Source organism: Megascapheus bottae, chromosome 10, assembly GCF_031878675.1.
Source record: "Megascapheus bottae isolate mThoBot1 chromosome 10, mThoBot2.hap1, whole genome shotgun sequence".
Lineage (NCBI taxonomy): Eukaryota > Metazoa > Chordata > Mammalia > Rodentia > Geomyidae > Megascapheus > Megascapheus bottae.
In genome coordinates, this window is record NC_143518.1 from 34,401,117 (window position 1) to 34,428,284 (window position 27,168).

Consider the following 27,168-nt stretch of genomic DNA (forward strand, 5'->3'; position numbering starts at 1 on the left):
TCGGCTGGGCGCTCGCCACCGCGGGACACCTGGCACCCGCCGGACCCAGGACTTTGGGCTAGGGCTGGCCAAAACCAAAACAACCCGTAGCCTGGCGCACCTCCAATCCCCGTCTCCGGGAGCCAAGCCAAGCAAAGCCGGGCCAAGCCACGACCATCCACAGCGCTCTCCTTCACTGCCACAGGCCGAGCCACAGCTGGAGCTGGCTAAAAGGTCGGCTCCCTGCGTTGCGTTGCGTTGGCCGGGAATCGAACCCGGGTCAACTGCTTGGAAGGCAGCTATGCTCACCACTATACCACCAACGCCGCACGGCACGTCCAGCACACACAGGCCGCCCGGGACTGGCGCGCGTGGCCAGCGCTCCTGCGGCGTGGGCTGGGGCTGGGCTCGGGAGCCCCGGGCCTCGCTTCGCCGGGGGCACGGCCAGCTCCAGCCACCCCCGGCCCGGCCCGTCCTGCACAGCGCCCGCCCTGAGCTCCCGCCTGCTCCACACTCGGAACGGGCGGGCTGGCGAGCCTGGCCGCCCGCTTCCTCCCGGGCGCCCTGCGCGCTCCGGCCGCCTGGCTGCTCCGGAGCCCTGGGCTCCGCGGCTCCCGAGCCTCCCCGGCGGGCTGGGCGCGGGCGCGGCGACGCGACGGCCGCAAAAGCCACGGCGTCTCCCTTCGTCGCCACCCGCGCCACCCAGCGCCCACTTCGGGGGACCGCCTGCTCGCTCGCTCGCTCGTCCGCGCGTCCAGACCCGTGACGGGGACCGCGACGCCGACGGCGCCTCAGCGACCGAGCCCAGGTGGCCGCGGGGCGCCCGGGCTCCGCGCTGCCGGGCCGTCCCGAAGAGGGAAGCGAGGAGCCGACGGCCCGCGGTGGGCCCAAGGAAAAGAAGAAAGAAAACAAGGAGCGCAGTCTCCCCGTCGGGGAATCGAACCCCGGTCTCCCGCGTGACAGGCGGGGATACTCACCACTATACTAACGAGGACGACGCCGCCGCCGTCTGGGACACACCGACCCTCTCCACACACGCCCGGCCCTGCAGCCCTGCAGCCCTGCGGCCCCGCGGCCCTGCGGCCCCGCGGCCCTGGGGCCCCGCTGTCCCGGCCCCCCGCGCCCTGCCACAGCCTCGGCCTGGGGCCCGCGCCTGCCCTGCCTGGCCTCCGACCCGACCAGCCCGGACTCCAGGCCGCCGCGCCACTCGGCGCACTCTGCCCACGAGCCCGGCCCCACCCGCCTGCCGAGCAACCACCCGGCCATCCACCCCCCACCCCAGCCCCCCGCCCTCGCCCGCCCCGGACGCCGTCGCACGCTGCCACCGCCTGAGGACCAGAGCAACAGGCGACGGCCGGCCCGCACGGATGCGGGCAGGGCCCGGGGCTTGCGCGCCTCGGGCTGGCAGGCCAGGCGACGCCGCTCGATCGCGGCCACGGGCGTGCCCGTCGTGCCACTGAGCCCTCGAGCCCTACCTAGGGCAGGGCCCGCCCGGCGGCCCCACACGGAGCGCGGCTCCCTCCATCCAGGCGGGCAGGGAAGCTGCCAGCCGCGCCGCGCCGTCAGGATGGCCGAGCGGTCTAAGGCGCTGCGTTCAGGTCGCAGTCTCCCCTGGAGGCGTGGGTTCGAATCCCACTCCTGACAGCCTCGCCTTTTGGACACGAATCCAATCGTCGGGGAACCCTGCCTGCCGCCTGCCCAGCCAAACCAACAAGCGTGGCGATGCTGGCTACCTCGCTCGCTCCCTGGACAGCGTCTCGCACCTTGGAGCCCGCCTGCTGCCACCCTTGCCTCTCGCGTCTCGCGCCCGCTCCCACCTGCCAGCGCGCGCGGGCGCCTTCAACGCGCGGCCCAAGCCCATTCCCGCACACCACCCTGCAAGCCAGCTGGACGCTTGGCCCCTTCCGTCTACGGCTCCCTCCTCCCTCTTTCCTCCAGCGGCTCGCTCTGCCCGCCGTCTCCCCTTGCCCTCACCATTCTGCACGCCCTCCGCGCTGCCTCTTCACACACTGTCCGCACCACACACACACACCCCGCACACACCCACCCAGCCAGCCACGCACGGGGAGCCGACCGCCGTCCCTTTCCCCTGTGGGCGTACGACTGTATGAAGGCCGGGAGGTGTGAGTACACTATGCATGGGTGGTTCAGTGGTAGAATTCTCGCCTGCCACGCGGGAGGCCCGGGTTCGATTCCCGGCCCATGCAGTGCCCTTCCTCATTGCATTTTGGTCCTGTGCCTCGGCTACTTACTTTCCTCCTGCCTCGCCCTTACCCACAAGGACACACACACACACACACACACACACACACACTCTCTCTCTCTCTCTCTCTCTCTCTCCTTTTCCTTTCCTTTCCTCCTGCCTCGCCCTTACTCACAAGGACACACACACACACAGACACAAACACACACACACACACCTTTTCCCTCTTTGCCCACCACTCCTTCCCTGCAAACAGCCCAGCACACGGCACCTGCACGCTGGCCTGGACACCTCCCGGGCCTTCACAGGTTCACCTGGCTCCACACTTGTATCTAGCTCACCCTGCATCCTTTTTCTCTTTTTTTGTAGTGATTTTGGTTTGTTGTTTTTTTTTCATATTTGTTATTGTCATTCATAGAAGGGTTACCTTATATTCACCAGATAGAAGGTGCATTACTTCACAGACATAGATAACCCTTTCTCAGGTCTTGGTCCCCATTTCCCTCACCCCACCCCACCCCCATCTCGTTTCCCCCTCCCCCCTTACCTATCCTATTTCAAATAACCAAATGAGCATATATACAAGATATCAGATAACGTGGTAAAACACTGTCACATTATGAGATAACCAAGGGACAGCAAAAGAGATGAGACATAGCATAGTCCATCAAGGACAACCATCACTCATTAGATGGCTTTTGTTTCTATATCCTGGAGGTCCTTTCATTTAGCATCATGCTATACAGCCTTATGGATCTTCTAGCTTTTGTTCTAGTGTCAATCTCTGCTAGGAGAGCCCAAGGTTTCTGCTGATTATGACAAAGGAGGGAACCCATTGAGCCTATGTTCCTCTGAGTCTGGCTTAGTTCACTTACTATGATTTTTTCCAAGTCTTTCCATTTCCTCACAAATGGGGCGATGTCGTTCTTTCTGACAGCAGCATACCATTCCGGTGTGTAGAAACACCACACCTCGTCGATCCACTCCTCGACTGAGGGGCATCTAGGTTGGTCCTGAACCTTTCCCAGTGGACACAGCCCCTGCTCTCTGCTCTCCATCAGTGCCCCAGCGTCATCCAAGCACGCCAGGCACCTCCCAGGACTTCCAATAGAATCACCACGTGCACACCGCGACCTTGCCTGTGTCACCCAGAGCCACACAGGGCACTTGGCATGACAGGGCAGGGCAGCGCAGGGCATGCGCTGACGAGGATGGCCGCCCGGGACCCGATGGGTGGTCCAGCAGGGTCGGGAGGAGTCTAGTTCCCGTCCACTCACCCCCAAACTCTCCCTGCAGCGCCAGGCAGCCTAAGGCCCCCTCTCAACCGACCTGTGGGAGGCAGCTTTCCTTCTACTTGCCATCGCCTGGCTCCCCTGTGCCATCACGAATCCTGGGCCATGCTGGAGCCTGGTGCATCCTTGAAACCAGTGGTTGCTCACACAGGGCAGTGAGGTCACCACCGGCCCTGGGCTGACTGGAAGCCCATGTGCGGCATGACTAGCAAAGACCAGCTCTGTGCATGGGTGGTTCAGTGGTAGAATTGTCGCCTGCCACGCGGGAGGCCCGGGTTCGATTCCCGGCCCATGCAGTGCGTGACTGCGTCATGTTTTGCTTCTCTGCCTGTATACATCAAATCTCTCTAGCTCTCACTCTCGCTCTGGCTCTCGCTCGCCATCCGTCCGTCCGTCCGTCCGTCCGTCTATCTGTCTTTCTCTTTCTCCCTCTCTCTTTCTCAGGCTCTGCCTCTGCCTCTGGCTCTCTCTCCCTCCTTTCCTCCCTGCCCCCCTCTCTCAGCTCCCATCGGTCTGAGTGTCTGTCTGTCTGTCTGCCTGCCTGCCTGCCTGCTTGGCTTGTCAGTCTGTCTGTGTCTCTGTCTGTCTGTCTGTCTGTCTTCTATCTGGGTCACTCTCTCCTCTCTCTTCCACCATCTCTTGGCCTACCTCTTTCTCTCATGTTTCTCTTTGTCTCTGTCTGTCTGTCTGTCTGTCTGTCTGTCTCTCTGTCTCTTTCCCCTCAGTCTTTCTCAGGCTCTGCCTCAGCCTCTGCCTCTGTCTCTCATTCTCCCTCCATCCCTCCCTGCCCCCCTCTCTCAGCTACTTGTCTGTCCACCTGTCTGTCTGTCTGTCTGTCTGTCTGACTGTCCATCTGTCTTCTGTCTGGGTCACTCTCTCCTCTCTCTTCCACCATCTCTCTGTCTATCTCTTCCTCTCATGTCTCTGTCTGTCTGTCTGTCTGTCTGTCTGCCTGCCTGCCTGTCTGTGGGGAACTCTCTGTGATCAGAGGGTCTTGATCTTGCTGGCCTTGGCCAGTTCCTCCAATCTGTTCCGTGCTGCTCCTCCCCCTTCCCCTCAGATGCCCACTCAGTCCCTGGCTCACCCAGCACTCACCACAGGGCCCTACATGCCACCCCCTGCCTCCAACCCCACCACCCTTCCCACAGGCTTCTCTCACTTGTTTGGCTGTCCACTCCTCACCATCACCCAGTCTCCTTGACCTGGCCTCCTCCTATGTCCTGAGACCCATGCTCCTTTAGTGTCCACCCACAAGCCAGCCAGCACAGTCTCTCAGGGTGTGGGGTCTTATGCTCTACTGCTCTGAGGCTCCACAGAGCCCTAGGTGCAGCCCTTTCCCCTCACTTTCCACAGCCGTTCTCCCACCTCCCAGCACCCACACCCTTCCTCTCCAACCATCCCTTCCAGCTGTCCCAGCTTTGAGCCCAGCTTCCTGGGATGCCTGCCACCCAGGAGGACGGCGACGTTCACCCACCGAGAGCACACCCTCAGGACCCAGCTCCATCCGAGGGACAGCCAGCCCGGCTCCTGGCGGTCTCGTGGACAGCACACACAGCGGCTCCTCTGCACAGGTGGCAAGCAGCACTGTGTCCACGCACGCACACCGGCAGGCAGGTCGACTGCCGGCCTGGCCGCCCCCACGCCAGCTTCCTTCCAAAGGGAGTTGGGCTGGCAAGCCCAGGGAGCTGTGCGCTTGACTGCGAAGCAGCCGCCCAGGATGGATCTGGGCTGGGACTTGAGGTGGAGAGCACAGTGGGACACTAGGACGGCTCCAAGGGAGCACATCCTCTGTTGCCTCCCGGCCACTCGGAAACGTCCATCCAGTGTCCTCCGGCCCACGCTCCTGTCACCACACCTACCGAGGTCAGTGTGGCCAAACAAGCCACACCCTTGCTTCTTATCCAACCAGACGCACGCTGATCTCCCGGCCTTTGCCTCAAGCTAGCTGTCCCGTGTCCACTTTCCAGCGGCCTACCTCCTGATGCCTCGTCACACTCTTGCCTATCTCTTTGGGGGAGGTTGTTTGTGCTGCTGGGGATTGGAGGGGGACGAGGGGAGGGGGGAAATCTCCATCCACACTGGCTCAGCTCTGGTGGCCTCAAACCCACTGCCACAGGTGGAGACAAACCAGAGTTCAGCACTCCATGCCCGGCCAGAGGAGGTACAAATCCAATGTCTGATGCCACCTGGCCTCCGAGACCCCCCCCCAGGAGACCCAAGTGGAGGGCCTAGCCCCACTCACCACTGGGGATAGCGGTAGGATGTGTCGGGAGCCACAAGAGGTAGGGCCCAAACCACTCTGAGAAAGAGTCCTGGCCCTCCACCAGAGGTAGCGCACCTATGTTGGTCCTCGGGGACGAGGGGAGGTGGGGAGGAAGTTGGGTACCCTAGAGTGTGTGTGTGTGTGTGTGTGTGTGTGTGTGTGTGTGTGTGTGTGTGTGTGTGAATGGGTCGATGGTGATGGTGTAATGTCAGCATTCCTCTCTCAGCTAGCCAGGCTTGTGAGGGTCAGAAAAGAGCGGCGGGGCGGGGATTGAATATAAGAGAAAGGCAGAAGGAGAGGAAGGAGGCTGAAGGTGGCGAGACAGGGTGCAAGAGAGGAGTCCATGAACACGGCAGGAGGAAGAGGATTGACTGATGGGGACCTGGAGGAGAAACGAGCTAGCGAGGCAGGGAGTGTCCCAAAAGAGGGCGAGGCAGGTTGGAAAGTGGATGAAGAGAGTAGGGGAGTCAAGTGGGGAAAGGAAGAAAGAAGAGGAGCTTCCCTGACCGGGAATCGAACCCGGGCCGCGGCGGTGAGAGCGCCGAATCCTAACCACTAGACCACCAGGGAGCGTGCCACCGCTCCCACACCACGCGCCTCCTGCCACCCAGCTGGAGTGCTCGGCTGGGCGCTCGCCACCGCGGGACACCTGGCACCCGCCGGACCCAGGACTTTGGGCTAGGGCTGGCCAAAACCAAAACAACCCGTAGCCTGGCGCACCTCCAATCCCCGTCTCCGGGAGCCAAGCCAAGCAAAGCCGGGCCAAGCCACGACCATCCACAGCGCTCTCCTTCACTGCCACAGGCCGAGCCACAGCTGGAGCTGGCTAAAAGGTCGGCTCCCTGCGTTGCGTTGCGTTGGCCGGGAATCGAACCCGGGTCAACTGCTTGGAAGGCAGCTATGCTCACCACTATACCACCAACGCCGCACGGCACGTCCAGCACACACAGGCCGCCCGGGACTGGCGCGCGTGGCCAGCGCTCCTGCGGCGTGGGCTGGGGCTGGGCTCGGGAGCCCCGGGCCTCGCTTCGCCGGGGGCACGGCCAGCTCCAGCCACCCCCGGCCCGGCCCGTCCTGCACAGCGCCCGCCCTGAGCTCCCGCCTGCTCCACACTCGGAACGGGCGGGCTGGCGAGCCTGGCCGCCCGCTTCCTCCCGGGCGCCCTGCGCGCTCCGGCCGCCTGGCTGCTCCGGAGCCCTGGGCTCCGCGGCTCCCGAGCCTCCCCGGCGGGCTGGGCGCGGGCGCGGCGACGCGACGGCCGCAAAAGCCACGGCGTCTCCCTTCGTCGCCACCCGCGCCACCCAGCGCCCACTTCGGGGGACCGCCTGCTCGCTCGCTCGCTCGTCCGCGCGTCCAGACCCGTGACGGGGACCGCGACGCCGACGGCGCCTCAGCGACCGAGGCCAGGTGGCCGCGGGGCGCCCGGGCTCCGCGCTGCCGGGCCGTCCCGAAGAGGGAAGCGAGGAGCCGACGGCCCGCGGTGGGCCCAAGGAAAAGAAGAAAGAAAACAAGGAGCGCAGTCTCCCCGTCGGGGAATCGAACCCCGGTCTCCCGCGTGACAGGCGGGGATACTCACCACTATACTAACGAGGACGACGCCGCCGCCGTCTGGGACACACCGACCCTCTCCACACACGCCCGGCCCTGCAGCCCTGCAGCCCTGCGGCCCCGCGGCCCTGCGGCCCCGCGGCCCTGGGGCCCCGCTGTCCCGGCCCCCCGCGCCCTGCCACAGCCTCGGCCTGGGGCCCGCGCCTGCCCTGCCTGGCCTCCGACCCGACCAGCCCGGACTCCAGGCCGCCGCGCCACTCGGCGCACTCTGCCCACGAGCCCGGCCCCACCCGCCTGCCGAGCAACCACCCGGCCATCCACCCCCCACCCCAGCCCCCCGCCCTCGCCCGCCCCGGACGCCGTCGCACGCTGCCACCGCCTGAGGACCAGAGCAACAGGCGACGGCCGGCCCGCACGGATGCGGGCAGGGCCCGGGGCTTGCGCGCCTCGGGCTGGCAGGCCAGGCGACGCCGCTCGATCGCGGCCACGGGCGTGCCCGTCGTGCCACTGAGCCCTCGAGCCCTACCTAGGGCAGGGCCCGCCCGGCGGCCCCACACGGAGCGCGGCTCCCTCCATCCAGGCGGGCAGGGAAGCTGCCAGCCGCGCCGCGCCGTCAGGATGGCCGAGCGGTCTAAGGCGCTGCGTTCAGGTCGCAGTCTCCCCTGGAGGCGTGGGTTCGAATCCCACTCCTGACAGCCTCGCCTTTTGGACACGAATCCAATCGTCGGGGAACCCTGCCTGCCGCCTGCCCAGCCAAACCAACAAGCGTGGCGATGCTGGCTACCTCGCTCGCTCCCTGGACAGCGTCTCGCACCTTGGAGCCCGCCTGCTGCCACCCTTGCCTCTCGCGTCTCGCGCCCGCTCCCACCTGCCAGCGCGCGCGGGCGCCTTCAACGCGCGGCCCAAGCCCATTCCCGCACACCACCCTGCAAGCCAGCTGGACGCTTGGCCCCTTCCGTCTACGGCTCCCTCCTCCCTCTTTCCTCCAGCGGCTCGCTCTGCCCGCCGTCTCCCCTTGCCCTCACCATTCTGCACGCCCTCCGCGCTGCCTCTTCACACACTGTCCGCACCACACACACACACCCCGCACACACCCACCCAGCCAGCCACGCACGGGGAGCCGACCGCCGTCCCTTTCCCCTGTGGGCGCACGACTGTATGAAGGCCGGGAGGTGTGAGTACACTATGCATGGGTGGTTCAGTGGTAGAATTCTCGCCTGCCACGCGGGAGGCCCGGGTTCGATTCCCGGCCCATGCAGTGCCCTTCCTCATTGCATTTTGGTCCTGTGCCTCGGCTACTTACTTTCCTCCTGCCTCGCCCTTACCCACAAGGACACACACACACACACACACACACACTCTCTCTCTCTCTCTCTCTCTCCTTTTCCTTTCCTTTCCTCCTGCCTCGCCCTTACTCACAAGGACACACACACACACAGACACAGACACACACACACACACACCTTTTCCCTCTTTGCCCACCACTCCTTCCCTGCAAACAGCCCAGCACACGGCACCTGCACGCTGGCCTGGACACCTCCCGGGCCTTCACAGGTTCACCTGGCTCCACACTTGTATCTAGCTCACCCTGCATCCTTTTTCTCTTTTTTTGTAGTGATTTTGGTTTGTTGTTTTTTTTTCATATTTGTTATTGTCATTCATAGAAGGGTTACCTTATATTCACCAGATAGAAGGTGCATTACTTCACAGACATAGATAACCCTTTCTCAGGTCTTGGTCCCCATTTCCCTCACCCCACCCCACCCCCGTCTCGTTTCCCCCTCCCCCCTTACCTATCCTATTTCAAATAACCAAATGAGCATATATACAAGATATCAGATAACGTGGTAAAACACTGTCACATTATGAGATAACCAAGGGACAGCAAAAGAGATGAGACATAGCATAGTCCATCAAGGACAACCATCACTCATTAGATGGCTTTTGTTTCTATATCCTGGAGGTCCTTTCATTTAGCATCATGCTATACAGCCTTATGGATCTTCTAGCTTTTGTTCTAGTGTCAATCTCTGCTAGGAGAGCCCAAGGTTTCTGCTGATTATGACAAAGGAGGGAACCCATTGAGCCTATGTTCCTCTGAGTCTGGCTTAGTTCACTTACTATGATTTTTTCCAAGTCTTTCCATTTCCTCACAAATGGGGCGATGTCGTTCTTTCTGACAGCAGCATACCATTCCGGTGTGTAGAAACACCACACCTTGTCGATCCACTCCTCGACTGAGGGGCATCTAGGTTGGTCCTGAACCTTTCCCAGTGGACACAGCCCCTGCTCTCTGCTCTCCATCAGTGCCCCAGCGTCATCCAAGCACGCCAGGCACCTCCCAGGACTTCCAATAGAATCACCACGTGCACACCGCGACCTTGCCTGTGTCACCCAGAGCCACACAGGGCACTTGGCATGACAGGGCAGGGCAGCGCAGGGCATGCGCTGACGAGGATGGCCGCCCGGGACCCGATGGGTGGTCCAGCAGGGTCGGGAGGAGTCTAGTTCCCGTCCACTCACCCCCAAACTCTCCCTGCAGCGCCAGGCAGCCTAAGGCCCCCTCTCAACCGACCTGTGGGAGGCAGCTTTCCTTCTACTTGCCATCGCCTGGCTCCCCTGTGCCATCACGAATCCTGGGCCATGCTGGAGCCTGGTGCATCCTTGAAACCAGTGGTTGCTCACACAGGGCAGTGAGGTCACCACCGGCCCTGGGCTGACTGGAAGCCCATGTGCGGCATGACTAGCAAAGACTAGCTCTGTGCATGGGTGGTTCAGTGGTAGAATTGTCGCCTGCCACGCGGGAGGCCCGGGTTCGATTCCCGGCCCATGCAGTGCGTGACTGCGTCATGTTTTGCTTCTCTGCCTGTATACATCAAATCTCTCTAGCTCTCACTCTCGCTCTGGCTCTCGCTCGCCATCCGTCCGTCCGTCCGTCCGTCCGTCTATCTGTCTTTCTCTTTCTCCCTCTCTCTTTCTCAGGCTCTGCCTCTGCCTCTGGCTCTCTCTCCCTCCTTTCCTCCCTGCCCCCCTCTCTCAGCTCCCATCGGTCTGAGTGTCTGTCTGTCTGTCTGCCTGCCTGCCTGCCTGCTTGGCTTGTCAGTCTGTCTGTGTCTCTGTCTGTCTGTCTGTCTGTCTTCTATCTGGGTCACTCTCTCCTCTCTCTTCCACCATCTCTTGGCCTACCTCTTTCTCTCATGTTTCTCTTTGTCTCTGTCTGTCTGTCTGTCTGTCTGTCTGTCTCTCTGTCTCTTTCCCCTCAGTCTTTCTCAGGCTCTGCCTCAGCCTCTGCCTCTGTCTCTCATTCTCCCTCCATCCCTCCCTGCCCCCCTCTCTCAGCTACTTGTCTGTCCACCTGTCTGTCTGTCTGTCTGTCTGTCCATCTGTCTTCTGTCTGGGTCACTCTCTCCTCTCTCTTCCACCATCTCTCTGTCTATCTCTTCCTCTCATGTCTCTGTCTGTCTGTCTGTCTGCCTGCCTGCCTGTCTGTGGGGAACTCTCTGTGATCAGAGGGTCTTGATCTTGCTGGCCTTGGCCAGTTCCTCCAATCTGTTCCGTGCTGCTCCTCCCCCTTCCCCTCAGATGCCCACTCAGTCCCTGGCTCACCCAGCACTCACCACAGGGCCCTACATGCCACCCCCTGCCTCCAACCCCACCACCCTTCCCACAGGCTTCTCTCACTTGTTTGGCTGTCCACTCCTCACCATCACCCAGTCTCCTTGACCTGGCCTCCTCCTATGTCCTGAGACCCATGCTCCTTTAGTGTCCACCCACAAGCCAGCCAGCACAGTCTCTCAGGGTGTGGGGTCTTATGCTCTACTGCTCTGAGGCTCCACAGAGCCCTAGGTGCAGCCCTTTCCCCTCACTTTCCACAGCCGTTCTCCCACCTCCCAGCACCCACACCCTTCCTCTCCAACCATCCCTTCCAGCTGTCCCAGCTTTGAGCCCAGCTTCCTGGGATGCCTGCCACCCAGGAGGACGGCGACGTTCACCCACCGAGAGCACACCCTCAGGACCCAGCTCCATCCGAGGGACAGCCAGCCCGGCTCCTGGCGGTCTCGTGGACAGCACACACAGCGGCTCCTCTGCACAGGTGGCAAGCAGCACTGTGTCCACGCACGCACACCGGCAGGCAGGTCGACTGCCGGCCTGGCCGCCCCCACGCCAGCTTCCTTCCAAAGGGAGTTGGGCTGGCAAGCCCAGGGAGCTGTGCGCTTGACTGCGAAGCAGCCGCCCAGGATGGATCTGGGCTGGGACTTGAGGTGGAGAGCACAGTGGGACACTAGGACGGCTCCAAGGGAGCACATCCTCTGTTGCCTCCCGGCCACTCGGAAACGTCCATCCAGTGTCCTCCGGCCCACGCTCCTGTCACCACACCTACCGAGGTCAGTGTGGCCAAACAAGCCACACCCTTGCTTCTTATCCAACCAGACGCACGCTGATCTCCCGGCCTTTGCCTCAAGCTAGCTGTCCCGTGTCCACTTTCCAGCGGCCTACCTCCTGATGCCTCGTCACACTCTTGCCTATCTCTTTGGGGGAGGTTGTTTGTGCTGCTGGGGATTGGAGGGGGACGAGGGGAGGGGGGAAATCTCCATCCACACTGGCTCAGCTCTGGTGGCCTCAAACCCACTGCCACAGGTGGAGACAAACCAGAGTTCAGCACTCCATGCCCGGCCAGAGGAGGTACAAATCCAATGTCTGATGCCACCTGGCCTCCGAGACCCCCCCCCAGGAGACCCAAGTGGAGGGCCTAGCCCCACTCACCACTGGGGATAGCGGTAGGATGTGTCGGGAGCCACAAGAGGTAGGGCCCAAACCACTCTGAGAAAGAGTCCTGGCCCTCCACCAGAGGTAGCGCACCTATGTTGGTCCTCGGGGACGAGGGGAGGTGGGGAGGAAGTTGGGTACCCTAGAGTGTGTGTGTGTGTGTGTGTGTGTGTGTGTGTGTGTGTGTGTGAATGGGTCGATGGTGATGGTGTAATGTCAGCATTCCTCTCTCAGCTAGCCAGGCTTGTGAGGGTCAGAAAAGAGCGGCGGGGCGGGGATTGAATATAAGAGAAAGGCAGAAGGAGAGGAAGGAGGCTGAAGGTGGCGAGACAGGGTGCAAGAGAGGAGTCCATGAACACGGCAGGAGGAAGAGGATTGACTGATGGGGACCTGGAGGAGAAACGAGCTAGCGAGGCAGGGAGTGTCCCAAAAGAGGGCGAGGCAGGTTGGAAAGTGGATGAAGAGAGTAGGGGAGTCAAGTGGGGAAAGGAAGAAAGAAGAGGAGCTTCCCTGACCGGGAATCGAACCCGGGCCGCGGCGGTGAGAGCGCCGAATCCTAACCACTAGACCACCAGGGAGCGTGCCACCGCTCCCACACCACGCGCCTCCTGCCACCCAGCTGGAGTGCTCGGCTGGGCGCTCGCCACCGCGGGACACCTGGCACCCGCCGGACCCAGGACTTTGGGCTAGGGCTGGCCAAAACCAAAACAACCCGTAGCCTGGCGCACCTCCAATCCCCGTCTCCGGGAGCCAAGCCAAGCAAAGCCGGGCCAAGCCACGACCATCCACAGCGCTCTCCTTCACTGCCACAGGCCGAGCCACAGCTGGAGCTGGCTAAAAGGTCGGCTCCCTGCGTTGCGTTGCGTTGGCCGGGAATCGAACCCGGGTCAACTGCTTGGAAGGCAGCTATGCTCACCACTATACCACCAACGCCGCACGGCACGTCCAGCACACACAGGCCGCCCGGGACTGGCGCGCGTGGCCAGCGCTCCTGCGGCGTGGGCTGGGGCTGGGCTCGGGAGCCCCGGGCCTCGCTTCGCCGGGGGCACGGCCAGCTCCAGCCACCCCCGGCCCGGCCCGTCCTGCACAGCGCCCGCCCTGAGCTCCCGCCTGCTCCACACTCGGAACGGGCGGGCTGGCGAGCCTGGCCGTCCGCTTCCTCCCGGGCGCCCTGCGCGCTCCGGCCGCCTGGCTGCTCCGGAGCCCTGGGCTCCGCGGCTCCCGAGCCTCCCCGGCGGGCTGGGCGCGGGCGCGGCGACGCGACGGCCGCAAAAGCCACGGCGTCTCCCTTCGTCGCCACCCGCGCCACCCAGCGCCCACTTCGGGGGACCGCCTGCTCGCTCGCTCGCTCGTCCGCGCGTCCAGACCCGTGACGGGGACCGCGACGCCGACGGCGCCTCAGCGACCGAGCCCAGGTGGCCGCGGGGCGCCCGGGCTCCGCGCTGCCGGGCCGTCCCGAAGAGGGAAGCGAGGAGCCGACGGCCCGCGGTGGGCCCAAGGAAAAGAAGAAAGAAAACAAGGAGCGCAGTCTCCCCGTCGGGGAATCGAACCCCGGTCTCCCGCGTGACAGGCGGGGATACTCACCACTATACTAACGAGGACGACGCCGCCGCCGTCTGGGACACACCGACCCTCTCCACACACGCCCGGCCCTGCAGCCCTGCAGCCCTGCGGCCCCGCGGCCCTGCGGCCCCGCGGCCCTGGGGCCCCGCTGTCCCGGCCCCCCGCGCCCTGCCACAGCCTCGGCCTGGGGCCCGCGCCTGCCCTGCCTGGCCTCCGACCCGACCAGCCCGGACTCCAGGCCGCCGCGCCACTCGGCGCACTCTGCCCACGAGCCCGGCCCCACCCGCCTGCCGAGCAACCACCCGGCCATCCACCCCCCACCCCAGCCCCCCGCCCTCGCCCGCCCCGGACGCCGTCGCACGCTGCCACCGCCTGAGGACCAGAGCAACAGGCGACGGCCGGCCCGCACGGATGCGGGCAGGGCCCGGGGCTTGCGCGCCTCGGGCTGGCAGGCCAGGCGACGCCGCTCGATCGCGGCCACGGGCGTGCCCGTCGTGCCACTGAGCCCTCGAGCCCTACCTAGGGCAGGGCCCGCCCGGCGGCCCCACACGGAGCGCGGCTCCCTCCATCCAGGCGGGCAGGGAAGCTGCCAGCCGCGCCGCGCCGTCAGGATGGCCGAGCGGTCTAAGGCGCTGCGTTCAGGTCGCAGTCTCCCCTGGAGGCGTGGGTTCGAATCCCACTCCTGACAGCCTCGCCTTTTGGACACGAATCCAATCGTCGGGGAACCCTGCCTGCCGCCTGCCCAGCCAAACCAACAAGCGTGGCGATGCTGGCTACCTCGCTCGCTCCCTGGACAGCGTCTCGCACCTTGGAGCCCGCCTGCTGCCACCCTTGCCTCTCGCGTCTCGCGCCCGCTCCCACCTGCCAGCGCGCGCGGGCGCCTTCAACGCGCGGCCCAAGCCCATTCCCGCACACCACCCTGCAAGCCAGCTGGACGCTTGGCCCCTTCCGTCTACGGCTCCCTCCTCCCTCTTTCCTCCAGCGGCTCGCTCTGCCCGCCGTCTCCCCTTGCCCTCACCATTCTGCACGCCCTCCGCGCTGCCTCTTCACACACTGTCCGCACCACACACACACACCCCGCACACACCCACCCAGCCAGCCACGCACGGGGAGCCGACCGCCGTCCCTTTCCCCTGTGGGCGCACGACTGTATGAAGGCCGGGAGGTGTGAGTACACTATGCATGGGTGGTTCAGTGGTAGAATTCTCGCCTGCCACGCGGGAGGCCCGGGTTCGATTCCCGGCCCATGCAGTGCCCTTCCTCATTGCATTTTGGTCCTGTGCCTCGGCTACTTACTTTCCTCCTGCCTCGCCCTTACCCACAAGGACACACACACACACACACACACTCTCTCTCTCTCTCTCTCTCTCCTTTTCCTTTCCTTTCCTCCTGCCTCGCCCTTACTCACAAGGACACACACACACACAGACACAGACACACACACACACACACCTTTTCCCTCTTTGCCCACCACTCCTTCCCTGCAAACAGCCCAGCACACGGCACCTGCACGCTGGCCTGGACACCTCCCGGGCCTTCACAGGTTCACCTGGCTCCACACTTGTATCTAGCTCACCCTGCATCCTTTTTCTCTTTTTTTGTAGTGATTTTGGTTTGTTGTTTTTTTTTCATATTTGTTATTGTCATTCATAGAAGGGTTACCTTATATTCACCAGATAGAAGGTGCATTACTTCACAGACATAGATAACCCTTTCTCAGGTCTTGGTCCCCATTTCCCTCACCCCACCCCACCCCCGTCTCGTTTCCCCCTCCCCCCTTACCTATCCTATTTCAAATAACCAAATGAGCATATATACAAGATATCAGATAACGTGGTAAAACACTGTCACATTATGAGATAACCAAGGGACAGCAAAAGAGATGAGACATAGCATAGTCCATCAAGGACAACCATCACTCATTAGATGGCTTTTGTTTCTATATCCTGGAGGTCCTTTCATTTAGCATCATGCTATACAGCCTTATGGATCTTCTAGCTTTTGTTCTAGTGTCAATCTCTGCTAGGAGAGCCCAAGGTTTCTGCTGATTATGACAAAGGAGGGAACCCATTGAGCCTATGTTCCTCTGAGTCTGGCTTAGTTCACTTACTATGATTTTTTCCAAGTCTTTCCATTTCCTCACAAATGGGGCGATGTCGTTCTTTCTGACAGCAGCATACCATTCCGGTGTGTAGAAACACCACACCTTGTCGATCCACTCCTCGACTGAGGGGCATCTAGGTTGGTCCTGAACCTTTCCCAGTGGACACAGCCCCTGCTCTCTGCTCTCCATCAGTGCCCCAGCGTCATCCAAGCACGCCAGGCACCTCCCAGGACTTCCAATAGAATCACCACGTGCACACCGCGACCTTGCCTGTGTCACCCAGAGCCACACAGGGCACTTGGCATGACAGGGCAGGGCAGCGCAGGGCATGCGCTGACGAGGATGGCCGCCCGGGACCCGATGGGTGGTCCAGCAGGGTCGGGAGGAGTCTAGTTCCCGTCCACTCACCCCCAAACTCTCCCTGCAGCGCCAGGCAGCCTAAGGCCCCCTCTCAACCGACCTGTGGGAGGCAGCTTTCCTTCTACTTGCCATCGCCTGGCTCCCCTGTGCCATCACGAATCCTGGGCCATGCTGGAGCCTGGTGCATCCTTGAAACCAGTGGTTGCTCACACAGGGCAGTGAGGTCACCACCGGCCCTGGGCTGACTGGAAGCCCATGTGCGGCATGACTAGCAAAGACTAGCTCTGTGCATGGGTGGTTCAGTGGTAGAATTGTCGCCTGCCACGCGGGAGGCCCGGGTTCGATTCCCGGCCCATGCAGTGCGTGACTGCGTCATGTTTTGCTTCTCTGCCTGTATACATCAAATCTCTCTAGCTCTCACTCTCGCTCTGGCTCTCGCTCGCCGTCCGTCCGTCCGTCCGTCCGTCCGTCTATCTGTCTTTCTCTTTCTCCCTCTCTCTTTCTCAGGCTCTGCCTCTGCCTCTGGCTCTCTCTCCCTCCTTTCCTCCCTGCCCCCCTCTCTCAGCTCCCATCGGTCTGAGTGTCTGTCTGTCTGTCTGCCTGCCTGCCTGCCTGCTTGGCTTGTCAGTCTGTCTGTGTCTCTGTCTGTCTGTCTGTCTGTCTTCTATCTGGGTCACTCTCTCCTCTCTCTTCCACCATCTCTTGGCCTACCTCTTTCTCTCATGTTTCTCTTTGTCTCTGTCTGTCTGTCTGTCTGTCTGTCTGTCTCTCTGTCTCTTTCCCCTCAGTCTTTCTCAGGCTCTGCCTCAGCCTCTGCCTCTGTCTCTCATTCTCCCTCCATCCCTCCCTGCCCCCCTCTCTCAGCTACTTGTCTGTCCACCTGTCTGTCTGTCTGTCTGTCTGTCCATCTGTCTTCTGTCTGGGTCACTCTCTCCTCTCTCTTCCACCATCTCTCTGTCTATCTCTTCCTCTCATGTCTCTGTCTGTCTGTCTGTCTGCCTGCCTGCCTGTCTGTGGGGAACTCTCTGTGATCAGAGGGTCTTGATCTTGCTGGCCTTGGCCAGTTCCTCCAATCTGTTCCGTGCTGCTCCTCCCCCTTCCCCTCAGATGCCCACTCAGTCCCTGGCTCACCCAGCACTCACCACAGGGCCCTACATGCCACCCCCTGCCTCCAACCCCACCACCCTTCCCACAGGCTTCTCTCACTTGTTTGGCTGTCCACTCCTCACCATCACCCAGTCTCCTTGACCTGGCCTCCTCCTATGTCCTGAGACCCATGCTCCTTTAGTGTCCACCCACAAGCCAGCCAGCACAGTCTCTCAGGGTGTGGGGTCTTATGCTCTACTGCTCTGAGGCTCCACAGAGCCCTAGGTGCAGCCCTTTCCCCTCACTTTCCACAGCCGTTCTCCCACCTCCCAGCACCCACACCCTTCCTCTCCAACCATCCCTTCCAGCTGTCCCAGCTTTGAGCCCAGCTTCCTGGGATGCCTGCCACCCAGGAGGACGGCGACGTTCACCCACCGAGAGCACACCCTCAGGACCCAGCTCCATCCGAGGGACAGCCAGCCCGGCTCCTGGCGGTCTCGTGGACAGCACACACAGCGGCTCCTCTGCACAGGTGGCAAGCAGCACTGTGTCCACGCACGCACACCGGCAGGCAGGTCGACTGCCGGCCTGGCCGCCCCCACGCCAGCTTCCTTCCAAAGGGAGTTGGGCTGGCAAGCCCAGGGAGCTGTGCGCTTGACTGCGAAGCAGCCGCCCAGGATGGATCTGGGCTGGGACTTGAGGTGGAGAGCACAGTGGGACACTAGGACGGCTCCAAGGGAGCACATCCTCTGTTGCCTCCCGGCCACTCGGAAACGTCCATCCAGTGTCCTCCGGCCCACGCTCCTGTCACCACACCTACCGAGGTCAGTGTGGCCAAACAAGCCACACCCTTGCTTCTTATCCAACCAGACGCACGCTGATCTCCCGGCCTTTGCCTCAAGCTAGCTGTCCCGTGTCCACTTTCCAGCGGCCTACCTCCTGATGCCTCGTCACACTCTTGCCTATCTCTTTGGGGGAGGTTGTTTGTGCTGCTGGGGATTGGAGGGGGACGAGGGGAGGGGGGAAATCTCCATCCACACTGGCTCAGCTCTGGTGGCCTCAAACCCACTGCCACAGGTGGAGACAAACCAGAGTTCAGCACTCCATGCCCGGCCAGAGGAGGTACAAATCCAATGTCTGATGCCACCTGGCCTCCGAGACCCCCCCCCAGGAGACCCAAGTGGAGGGCCTAGCCCCACTCACCACTGGGGATAGCGGTAGGATGTGTCGGGAGCCACAAGAGGTAGGGCCCAAACCACTCTGAGAAAGAGTCCTGGCCCTCCACCAGAGGTAGCGCACCTATGTTGGTCCTCGGGGACGAGGGGAGGTGGGGAGGAAGTTGGGTACCCTAGAGTGTGTGTGTGTGTGTGTGTGTGTGTGTGTGTGTGTGTGTGTGTGAATGGGTCGATGGTGATGGTGTAATGTCAGCATTCCTCTCTCAGCTAGCCAGGCTTGTGAGGGTCAGAAAAGAGCGGCGGGGCGGGGATTGAATATAAGAGAAAGGCAGAAGGAGAGGAAGGAGGCTGAAGGTGGCGAGACAGGGTGCAAGAGAGGAGTCCATGAACACGGCAGGAGGAAGAGGATTGACTGATGGGGACCTGGAGGAGAAACGAGCTAGCGAGGCAGGGAGTGTCCCAAAAGAGGGCGAGGCAGGTTGGAAAGTGGATGAAGAGAGTAGGGGAGTCAAGTGGGGAAAGGAAGAAAGAAGAGGAGCTTCCCTGACCGGGAATCGAACCCGGGCCGCGGCGGTGAGAGCGCCGAATCCTAACCACTAGACCACCAGGGAGCGTGCCACCGCTCCCACACCACGCGCCTCCTGCCACCCAGCTGGAGTGCTCGGCTGGGCGCTCGCCACCGCGGGACACCTGGCACCCGCCGGACCCAGGACTTTGGGCTAGGGCTGGCCAAAACCAAAACAACCCGTAGCCTGGCGCACCTCCAATCCCCGTCTCCGGGAGCCAAGCCAAGCAAAGCCGGGCCAAGCCACGACCATCCACAGCGCTCTCCTTCACTGCCACAGGCCGAGCCACAGCTGGAGCTGGCTAAAAGGTCGGCTCCCTGCGTTGCGTTGCGTTGGCCGGGAATCGAACCCGGGTCAACTGCTTGGAAGGCAGCTATGCTCACCACTATACCACCAACGCCGCACGGCACGTCCAGCACACACAGGCCGCCCGGGACTGGCGCGCGTGGCCAGCGCTCCTGCGGCGTGGGCTGGGGCTGGGCTCGGGAGCCCCGGGCCTCGCTTCGCCGGGGGCACGGCCAGCTCCAGCCACCCCCGGCCCGGCCCGTCCTGCACAGCGCCCGCCCTGAGCTCCCGCCTGCTCCACACTCGGAACGGGCGGGCTGGCGAGCCTGGCCGCCCGCTTCCTCCCGGGCGCCCTGCGCGCTCCGGCCGCCTGGCTGCTCCGGAGCCCTGGGCTCCGCGGCTCCCGAGCCTCCCCGGCGGGCTGGGCGCGGGCGCGGCGACGCGACGGCCGCAAAAGCCACGGCGTCTCCCTTCGTCGCCACCCGCGCCACCCAGCGCCCACTTCGGGGGACCGCCTGCTCGCTCGCTCGCTCGTCCGCGCGTCCAGACCCGTGACGGGGACCGCGACGCCGACGGCGCCTCAGCGACCGAGCCCAGGTGGCCGCGGGGCGCCCGGGCTCCGCGCTGCCGGGCCGTCCCGAAGAGGGAAGCGAGGAGCCGACGGCCCGCGGTGGGCCCAAGGAAAAGAAGAAAGAAAACAAGGAGCGCAGTCTCCCCGTCGGGGAATCGAACCCCGGTCTCCCGCGTGACAGGCGGGGATACTCACCACTATACTAACGAGGACGACGCCGCCGCCGTCTGGGACACACCGACCCTCTCCACACACGCCCGGCCCTGCAGCCCTGCAGCCCTGCGGCCCCGCGGCCCTGCGGCCCCGCGGCCCTGGGGCCCCGCTGTCCCGGCCCCCCGCGCCCTGCCACAGCCTCGGCCTGGGGCCCGCGCCTGCCCTGCCTGGCCTCCGACCCGACCAGCCCGGACTCCAGGCCGCCGCGCCACTCGGCGCACTCTGCCCACGAGCCCGGCCCCACCCGCCTGCCGAGCAACCACCCGGCCATCCACCCCCCACCCCAGCCCCCCGCCCTCGCCCGCCCCGGACGCCGTCGCACGCTGCCACCGCCTGAGGACCAGAGCAACAGGCGACGGCCGGCCCGCACGGATGCGGGCAGGGCCCGGGGCTTGCGCGCCTCGGGCTGGCAGGCCAGGCGACGCCGCTCGATCGCGGCCACGGGCGTGCCCGTCGTGCCACTGAGCCCTCGAGCCCTACCTAGGGCAGGGCCCGCCCGGCGGCCCCACACGGAGCGCGGCTCCCTCCATCCAGGCGGGCAGGGAAGCTGCCAGCCGCGCCGCGCCGTCAGGATGGCCGAGCGGTCTAAGGCGCTGCGTTCAGGTCGCAGTCTCCCCTGGAGGCGTGGGTTCGAATCCCACTCCTGACAGCCTCGCCTTTTGGACACGAATCCAATCGTCGGGGAACCCTGCCTGCCGCCTGCCCAGCCAAACCAACAAGCGTGGCGATGCTGGCTACCTCGCTCGCTCCCTGGACAGCGTCTCGCACCTTGGAGCCCGCCTGCTGCCACCCTTGCCTCTCGCGTCTCGCGCCCGCTCCCACCTGCCAGCGCGCGCGGGCGCCTTCAACGCGCGGCCCAAGCCCATTCCCGCACACCACCCTGCAAGCCAGCTGGACGCTTGGCCCCTTCCGTCTACGGCTCCCTCCTCCCTCTTTCCTCCAGCGGCTCGCTCTGCCCGCCGTCTCCCCTTGCCCTCACCATTCTGCACGCCCTCCGCGCTGCCTCTTCACACACTGTCCGCACCACACACACACACCCCGCACACACCCACCCAGCCAGCCACGCACGGGGAGCCGACCGCCGTCCCTTTCCCCTGTGGGCGCACGACTGTATGAAGGCCGGGAGGTGTGAGTACACTATGCATGGGTGGTTCAGTGGTAGAATTCTCGCCTGCCACGCGGGAGGCCCGGGTTCGATTCCCGGCCCATGCAGTGCCCTTCCTCATTGCATTTTGGTCCTGTGCCTCGGCTACTTACTTTCCTCCTGCCTCGCCCTTACCCACAAGGACACACACACACACACACACACTCTCTCTCTCTCTCTCTCTCTCCTTTTCCTTTCCTTTCCTCCTGCCTCGCCCTTACTCACAAGGACACACACACACACAGACACAGACACACACACACACACACCTTTTCCCTCTTTGCCCACCACTCCTTCCCTGCAAACAGCCCAGCACACGGCACCTGCACGCTGGCCTGGACACCTCCCGGGCCTTCACAGGTTCACCTGGCTCCACACTTGTATCTAGCTCACCCTGCATCCTTTTTCTCTTTTTTTGTAGTGATTTTGGTTTGTTGTTTTTTTTTCATATTTGTTATTGTCATTCATAGAAGGGTTACCTTATATTCACCAGATAGAAGGTGCATTACTTCACAGACATAGATAACCCTTTCTCAGGTCTTGGTCCCCATTTCCCTCACCCCACCCCACCCCCGTCTCGTTTCCCCCTCCCCCCTTACCTATCCTATTTCAAATAACCAAATGAGCATATATACAAGATATCAGATAACGTGGTAAAACACTGTCACATTATGAGATAACCAAGGGACAGCAAAAGAGATGAGACATAGCATAGTCCATCAAGGACAACCATCACTCATTAGATGGCTTTTGTTTCTATATCCTGGAGGTCCTTTCATTTAGCATCATGCTATACAGCCTTATGGATCTTCTAGCTTTTGTTCTAGTGTCAATCTCTGCTAGGAGAGCCCAAGGTTTCTGCTGATTATGACAAAGGAGGGAACCCATTGAGCCTATGTTCCTCTGAGTCTGGCTTAGTTCACTTACTATGATTTTTTCCAAGTCTTTCCATTTCCTCACAAATGGGGCGATGTCGTTCTTTCTGACAGCAGCATACCATTCCGGTGTGTAGAAACACCACACCTTGTCGATCCACTCCTCGACTGAGGGGCATCTAGGTTGGTCCTGAACCTTTCCCAGTGGACACAGCCCCTGCTCTCTGCTCTCCATCAGTGCCCCAGCGTCATCCAAGCACGCCAGGCACCTCCCAGGACTTCCAATAGAATCACCACGTGCACACCGCGACCTTGCCTGTGTCACCCAGAGCCACACAGGGCACTTGGCATGACAGGGCAGGGCAGCGCAGGGCATGCGCTGACGAGGATGGCCGCCCGGGACCCGATGGGTGGTCCAGCAGGGTCGGGAGGAGTCTAGTTCCCGTCCACTCACCCCCAAACTCTCCCTGCAGCGCCAGGCAGCCTAAGGCCCCCTCTCAACCGACCTGTGGGAGGCAGCTTTCCTTCTACTTGCCATCGCCTGGCTCCCCTGTGCCATCACGAATCCTGGGCCATGCTGGAGCCTGGTGCATCCTTGAAACCAGTGGTTGCTCACACAGGGCAGTGAGGTCACCACCGGCCCTGGGCTGACTGGAAGCCCATGTGCGGCATGACTAGCAAAGACTAGCTCTGTGCATGGGTGGTTCAGTGGTAGAATTGTCGCCTGCCACGCGGGAGGCCCGGGTTCGATTCCCGGCCCATGCAGTGCGTGACTGCGTCATGTTTTGCTTCTCTGCCTGTATACATCAAATCTCTCTAGCTCTCACTCTCGCTCTGGCTCTCGCTCGCCATCCGTCCGTCCGTCCGTCCGTCCGTCTATCTGTCTTTCTCTTTCTCCCTCTCTCTTTCTCAGGCTCTGCCTCTGCCTCTGGCTCTCTCTCCCTCCTTTCCTCCCTGCCCCCCTCTCTCAGCTCCCATCGGTCTGAGTGTCTGTCTGTCTGTCTGCCTGCCTGCCTGCCTGCTTGGCTTGTCAGTCTGTCTGTGTCTCTGTCTGTCTGTCTGTCTGTCTTCTATCTGGGTCACTCTCTCCTCTCTCTTCCACCATCTCTTGGCCTACCTCTTTCTCTCATGTTTCTCTTTGTCTCTGTCTGTCTGTCTGTCTGTCTGTCTGTCTCTCTGTCTCTTTCCCCTCAGTCTTTCTCAGGCTCTGCCTCAGCCTCTGCCTCTGTCTCTCATTCTCCCTCCATCCCTCCCTGCCCCCCTCTCTCAGCTACTTGTCTGTCCACCTGTCTGTCTGTCTGTCTGTCTGTCCATCTGTCTTCTGTCTGGGTCACTCTCTCCTCTCTCTTCCACCATCTCTCTGTCTATCTCTTCCTCTCATGTCTCTGTCTGTCTGTCTGTCTGCCTGCCTGCCTGTCTGTGGGGAACTCTCTGTGATCAGAGGGTCTTGATCTTGCTGGCCTTGGCCAGTTCCTCCAATCTGTTCCGTGCTGCTCCTCCCCCTTCCCCTCAGATGCCCACTCAGTCCCTGGCTCACCCAGCACTCACCACAGGGCCCTACATGCCACCCCCTGCCTCCAACCCCACCACCCTTCCCACAGGCTTCTCTCACTTGTTTGGCTGTCCACTCCTCACCATCACCCAGTCTCCTTGACCTGGCCTCCTCCTATGTCCTGAGACCCATGCTCCTTTAGTGTCCACCCACAAGCCAGCCAGCACAGTCTCTCAGGGTGTGGGGTCTTATGCTCTACTGCTCTGAGGCTCCACAGAGCCCTAGGTGCAGCCCTTTCCCCTCACTTTCCACAGCCGTTCTCCCACCTCCCAGCACCCACACCCTTCCTCTCCAACCATCCCTTCCAGCTGTCCCAGCTTTGAGCCCAGCTTCCTGGGATGCCTGCCACCCAGGAGGACGGCGACGTTCACCCACCGAGAGCACACCCTCAGGACCCAGCTCCATCCGAGGGACAGCCAGCCCGGCTCCTGGCGGTCTCGTGGACAGCACACACAGCGGCTCCTCTGCACAGGTGGCAAGCAGCACTGTGTCCACGCACGCACACCGGCAGGCAGGTCGACTGCCGGCCTGGCCGCCCCCACGCCAGCTTCCTTCCAAAGGGAGTTGGGCTGGCAAGCCCAGGGAGCTGTGCGCTTGACTGCGAAGCAGCCGCCCAGGATGGATCTGGGCTGGGACTTGAGGTGGAGAGCACAGTGGGACACTAGGACGGCTCCAAGGGAGCACATCCTCTGTTGCCTCCCGGCCACTCGGAAACGTCCATCCAGTGTCCTCCGGCCCACGCTCCTGTCACCACACCTACCGAGGTCAGTGTGGCCAAACAAGCCACACCCTTGCTTCTTATCCAACCAGACGCACGCTGATCTCCCGGCCTTTGCCTCAAGCTAGCTGTCCCGTGTCCACTTTCCAGCGGCCTACCTCCTGATGCCTCGTCACACTCTTGCCTATCTCTTTGGGGGAGGTTGTTTGTGCTGCTGGGGATTGGAGGGGGACGAGGGGAGGGGGGAAATCTCCATCCACACTGGCTCAGCTCTGGTGGCCTCAAACCCACTGCCACAGGTGGAGACAAACCAGAGTTCAGCACTCCATGCCCGGCCAGAGGAGGTACAAATCCAATGTCTGATGCCACCTGGCCTCCGAGACCCCCCCCCAGGAGACCCAAGTGGAGGGCCTAGCCCCACTCACCACTGGGGATAGCGGTAGGATGTGTCGGGAGCCACAAGAGGTAGGGCCCAAACCACTCTGAGAAAGAGTCCTGGCCCTCCACCAGAGGTAGCGCACCTATGTTGGTCCTCGGGGACGAGGGGAGGTGGGGAGGAAGTTGGGTACCCTAGAGTGTGTGTGTGTGTGTGTGTGTGTGTGTGTGTGTGTGTGTGTGTGTGTGTGTGAATGGGTCGATGGTGATGGTGTAATGTCAGCATTCCTCTCTCAGCTAGCCAGGCTTGTGAGGGTCAGAAAAGAGCGGCGGGGCGGGGATTGAATATAAGAGAAAGGCAGAAGGAGAGGAAGGAGGCTGAAGGTGGCGAGACAGGGTGCAAGAGAGGAGTCCATGAACACGGCAGGAGGAAGAGGATTGACTGATGGGGACCTGGAGGAGAAACGAGCTAGCGAGGCAGGGAGTGTCCCAAAAGAGGGCGAGGCAGGTTGGAAAGTGGATGAAGAGAGTAGGGGAGTCAAGTGGGGAAAGGAAGAAAGAAGAGGAGCTTCCCTGACCGGGAATCGAACCCGGGCCGCGGCGGTGAGAGCGCCGAATCCTAACCACTAGACCACCAGGGAGCGTGCCACCGCTCCCACACCACGCGCCTCCTGCCACCCAGCTGGAGTGCTCGGCTGGGCGCTCGCCACCGCGGGACACCTGGCACCCGCCGGACCCAGGACTTTGGGCTAGGGCTGGCCAAAACCAAAACAACCCGTAGCCTGGCGCACCTCCAATCCCCGTCTCCGGGAGCCAAGCCAAGCAAAGCCGGGCCAAGCCACGACCATCCACAGCGCTCTCCTTCACTGCCACAGGCCGAGCCACAGCTGGAGCTGGCTAAAAGGTCGGCTCCCTGCGTTGCGTTGCGTTGGCCGGGAATCGAACCCGGGTCAACTGCTTGGAAGGCAGCTATGCTCACCACTATACCACCAACGCCGCACGGCACGTCCAGCACACACAGGCCGCCCGGGACTGGCGCGCGTGGCCAGCGCTCCTGCGGCGTGGGCTGGGGCTGGGCTCGGGAGCCCCGGGCCTCGCTTCGCCGGGGGCACGGCCAGCTCCAGCCACCCCCGGCCCGGCCCGTCCTGCACAGCGCCCGCCCTGAGCTCCCGCCTGCTCCACACTCGGAACGGGCGGGCTGGCGAGCCTGGCCGCCCGCTTCCTCCCGGGCGCCCTGCGCGCTCCGGCCGCCTGGCTGCTCCGGAGCCCTGGGCTCCGCGGCTCCCGAGCCTCCCCGGCGGGCTGGGCGCGGGCGCGGCGACGCGACGGCCGCAAAAGCCACGGCGTCTCCCTTCGTCGCCACCCGCGCCACCCAGCGCCCACTTCGGGGGACCGCCTGCTCGCTCGCTCGCTCGTCCGCGCGTCCAGACCCGTGACGGGGACCGCGACGCCGACGGCGCCTCAGCGACCGAGGCCAGGTGGCCGCGGGGCGCCCGGGCTCCGCGCTGCCGGGCCGTCCCGAAGAGGGAAGCGAGGAGCCGACGGCCCGCGGTGGGCCCAAGGAAAAGAAGAAAGAAAACAAGGAGCGCAGTCTCCCCGTCGGGGAATCGAACCCCGGTCTCCCGCGTGACAGGCGGGGATACTCACCACTATACTAACGAGGACGACGCCGCCGCCGTCTGGGACACACCGACCCTCTCCACACACGCCCGGCCCTGCAGCCCTGCAGCCCTGCGGCCCCGCGGCCCTGCGGCCCCGCGGCCCTGGGGCCCCGCTGTCCCGGCCCCCCGCGCCCTGCCACAGCCTCGGCCTGGGGCCCGCGCCTGCCCTGCCTGGCCTCCGACCCGACCAGCCCGGACTCCAGGCCGCCGCGCCACTCGGCGCACTCTGCCCACGAGCCCGGCCCCACCCGCCTGCCGAGCAACCACCCGGCCATCCACCCCCCACCCCAGCCCCCCGCCCTCGCCCGCCCCGGACGCCGTCGCACGCTGCCACCGCCTGAGGACCAGAGCAACAGGCGACGGCCGGCCCGCACGGATGCGGGCAGGGCCCGGGGCTTGCGCGCCTCGGGCTGGCAGGCCAGGCGACGCCGCTCGATCGCGGCCACGGGCGTGCCCGTCGTGCCACTGAGCCCTCGAGCCCTACCTAGGGCAGGGCCCGCCCGGCGGCCCCACACGGAGCGCGGCTCCCTCCATCCAGGCGGGCAGGGAAGCTGCCAGCCGCGCCGCGCCGTCAGGATGGCCGAGCGGTCTAAGGCGCTGCGTTCAGGTCGCAGTCTCCCCTGGAGGCGTGGGTTCGAATCCCACTCCTGACAGCCTCGCCTTTTGGACACGAATCCAATCGTCGGGGAACCCTGCCTGCCGCCTGCCCAGCCAAACCAACAAGCGTGGCGATGCTGGCTACCTCGCTCGCTCCCTGGACAGCGTCTCGCACCTTGGAGCCCGCCTGCTGCCACCCTTGCCTCTCGCGTCTCGCGCCCGCTCCCACCTGCCAGCGCGCGCGGGCGCCTTCAACGCGCGGCCCAAGCCC

The 27,168-nt window shown here is 63.2% G+C and overlaps 23 non-coding genes across 23 annotated transcripts; 9 read left to right on the plus strand and 14 right to left on the minus strand.

Moving 5' to 3' along the window:
• Positions 1–233: 233 nt before the first annotated feature.
• Positions 234–305, minus strand: Trnag-ucc (transfer RNA glycine (anticodon UCC)). The gene has a single exon. It is a non-coding gene; the product is annotated as a tRNA-Gly (tRNA).
• Positions 306–901: 596 nt separating this feature from the next.
• Positions 902–973, minus strand: Trnad-guc (transfer RNA aspartic acid (anticodon GUC)). Its single transcript has one exon. It is a non-coding gene; the product is annotated as a tRNA-Asp (tRNA).
• Positions 974–1,540: 567 nt separating this feature from the next.
• Positions 1,541–1,623, plus strand: Trnal-cag (transfer RNA leucine (anticodon CAG)). Its single transcript has one exon. It is a non-coding gene; the product is annotated as a tRNA-Leu (tRNA).
• A 492-nt stretch (positions 1,624–2,115) lies between these two features.
• On the plus strand, positions 2,116–2,186 carry Trnag-gcc (transfer RNA glycine (anticodon GCC)). Its single transcript has one exon. It is a non-coding gene; the product is annotated as a tRNA-Gly (tRNA).
• Positions 2,187–6,235: 4,049 nt separating this feature from the next.
• Trnae-cuc (transfer RNA glutamic acid (anticodon CUC)) lies at positions 6,236–6,307 on the minus strand. The gene has a single exon. It is a non-coding gene; the product is annotated as a tRNA-Glu (tRNA).
• A 283-nt stretch (positions 6,308–6,590) lies between these two features.
• Trnag-ucc (transfer RNA glycine (anticodon UCC)) lies at positions 6,591–6,662 on the minus strand. The gene has a single exon. It is a non-coding gene; the product is annotated as a tRNA-Gly (tRNA).
• A 596-nt stretch (positions 6,663–7,258) lies between these two features.
• On the minus strand, positions 7,259–7,330 carry Trnad-guc (transfer RNA aspartic acid (anticodon GUC)). Its single transcript has one exon. It is a non-coding gene; the product is annotated as a tRNA-Asp (tRNA).
• Positions 7,331–7,897: 567 nt separating this feature from the next.
• Positions 7,898–7,980, plus strand: Trnal-cag (transfer RNA leucine (anticodon CAG)). Its single transcript has one exon. It is a non-coding gene; the product is annotated as a tRNA-Leu (tRNA).
• A 492-nt stretch (positions 7,981–8,472) lies between these two features.
• Trnag-gcc (transfer RNA glycine (anticodon GCC)) lies at positions 8,473–8,543 on the plus strand. Its single transcript has one exon. It is a non-coding gene; the product is annotated as a tRNA-Gly (tRNA).
• A 4,015-nt stretch (positions 8,544–12,558) lies between these two features.
• On the minus strand, positions 12,559–12,630 carry Trnae-cuc (transfer RNA glutamic acid (anticodon CUC)). The gene has a single exon. It is a non-coding gene; the product is annotated as a tRNA-Glu (tRNA).
• Positions 12,631–12,913: 283 nt separating this feature from the next.
• Positions 12,914–12,985, minus strand: Trnag-ucc (transfer RNA glycine (anticodon UCC)). Its single transcript has one exon. It is a non-coding gene; the product is annotated as a tRNA-Gly (tRNA).
• Positions 12,986–13,581: 596 nt separating this feature from the next.
• Positions 13,582–13,653, minus strand: Trnad-guc (transfer RNA aspartic acid (anticodon GUC)). The gene has a single exon. It is a non-coding gene; the product is annotated as a tRNA-Asp (tRNA).
• A 567-nt stretch (positions 13,654–14,220) lies between these two features.
• Positions 14,221–14,303, plus strand: Trnal-cag (transfer RNA leucine (anticodon CAG)). The gene has a single exon. It is a non-coding gene; the product is annotated as a tRNA-Leu (tRNA).
• Positions 14,304–14,795: 492 nt separating this feature from the next.
• On the plus strand, positions 14,796–14,866 carry Trnag-gcc (transfer RNA glycine (anticodon GCC)). The gene has a single exon. It is a non-coding gene; the product is annotated as a tRNA-Gly (tRNA).
• A 4,013-nt stretch (positions 14,867–18,879) lies between these two features.
• Trnae-cuc (transfer RNA glutamic acid (anticodon CUC)) lies at positions 18,880–18,951 on the minus strand. Its single transcript has one exon. It is a non-coding gene; the product is annotated as a tRNA-Glu (tRNA).
• A 283-nt stretch (positions 18,952–19,234) lies between these two features.
• Trnag-ucc (transfer RNA glycine (anticodon UCC)) lies at positions 19,235–19,306 on the minus strand. Its single transcript has one exon. It is a non-coding gene; the product is annotated as a tRNA-Gly (tRNA).
• A 596-nt stretch (positions 19,307–19,902) lies between these two features.
• Trnad-guc (transfer RNA aspartic acid (anticodon GUC)) lies at positions 19,903–19,974 on the minus strand. The gene has a single exon. It is a non-coding gene; the product is annotated as a tRNA-Asp (tRNA).
• A 567-nt stretch (positions 19,975–20,541) lies between these two features.
• Positions 20,542–20,624, plus strand: Trnal-cag (transfer RNA leucine (anticodon CAG)). The gene has a single exon. It is a non-coding gene; the product is annotated as a tRNA-Leu (tRNA).
• A 492-nt stretch (positions 20,625–21,116) lies between these two features.
• Trnag-gcc (transfer RNA glycine (anticodon GCC)) lies at positions 21,117–21,187 on the plus strand. The gene has a single exon. It is a non-coding gene; the product is annotated as a tRNA-Gly (tRNA).
• Positions 21,188–25,208: 4,021 nt separating this feature from the next.
• Positions 25,209–25,280, minus strand: Trnae-cuc (transfer RNA glutamic acid (anticodon CUC)). The gene has a single exon. It is a non-coding gene; the product is annotated as a tRNA-Glu (tRNA).
• Positions 25,281–25,563: 283 nt separating this feature from the next.
• On the minus strand, positions 25,564–25,635 carry Trnag-ucc (transfer RNA glycine (anticodon UCC)). The gene has a single exon. It is a non-coding gene; the product is annotated as a tRNA-Gly (tRNA).
• Positions 25,636–26,231: 596 nt separating this feature from the next.
• Trnad-guc (transfer RNA aspartic acid (anticodon GUC)) lies at positions 26,232–26,303 on the minus strand. Its single transcript has one exon. It is a non-coding gene; the product is annotated as a tRNA-Asp (tRNA).
• Positions 26,304–26,870: 567 nt separating this feature from the next.
• On the plus strand, positions 26,871–26,953 carry Trnal-cag (transfer RNA leucine (anticodon CAG)). The gene has a single exon. It is a non-coding gene; the product is annotated as a tRNA-Leu (tRNA).
• Positions 26,954–27,168: the final 215 nt, after the last annotated feature.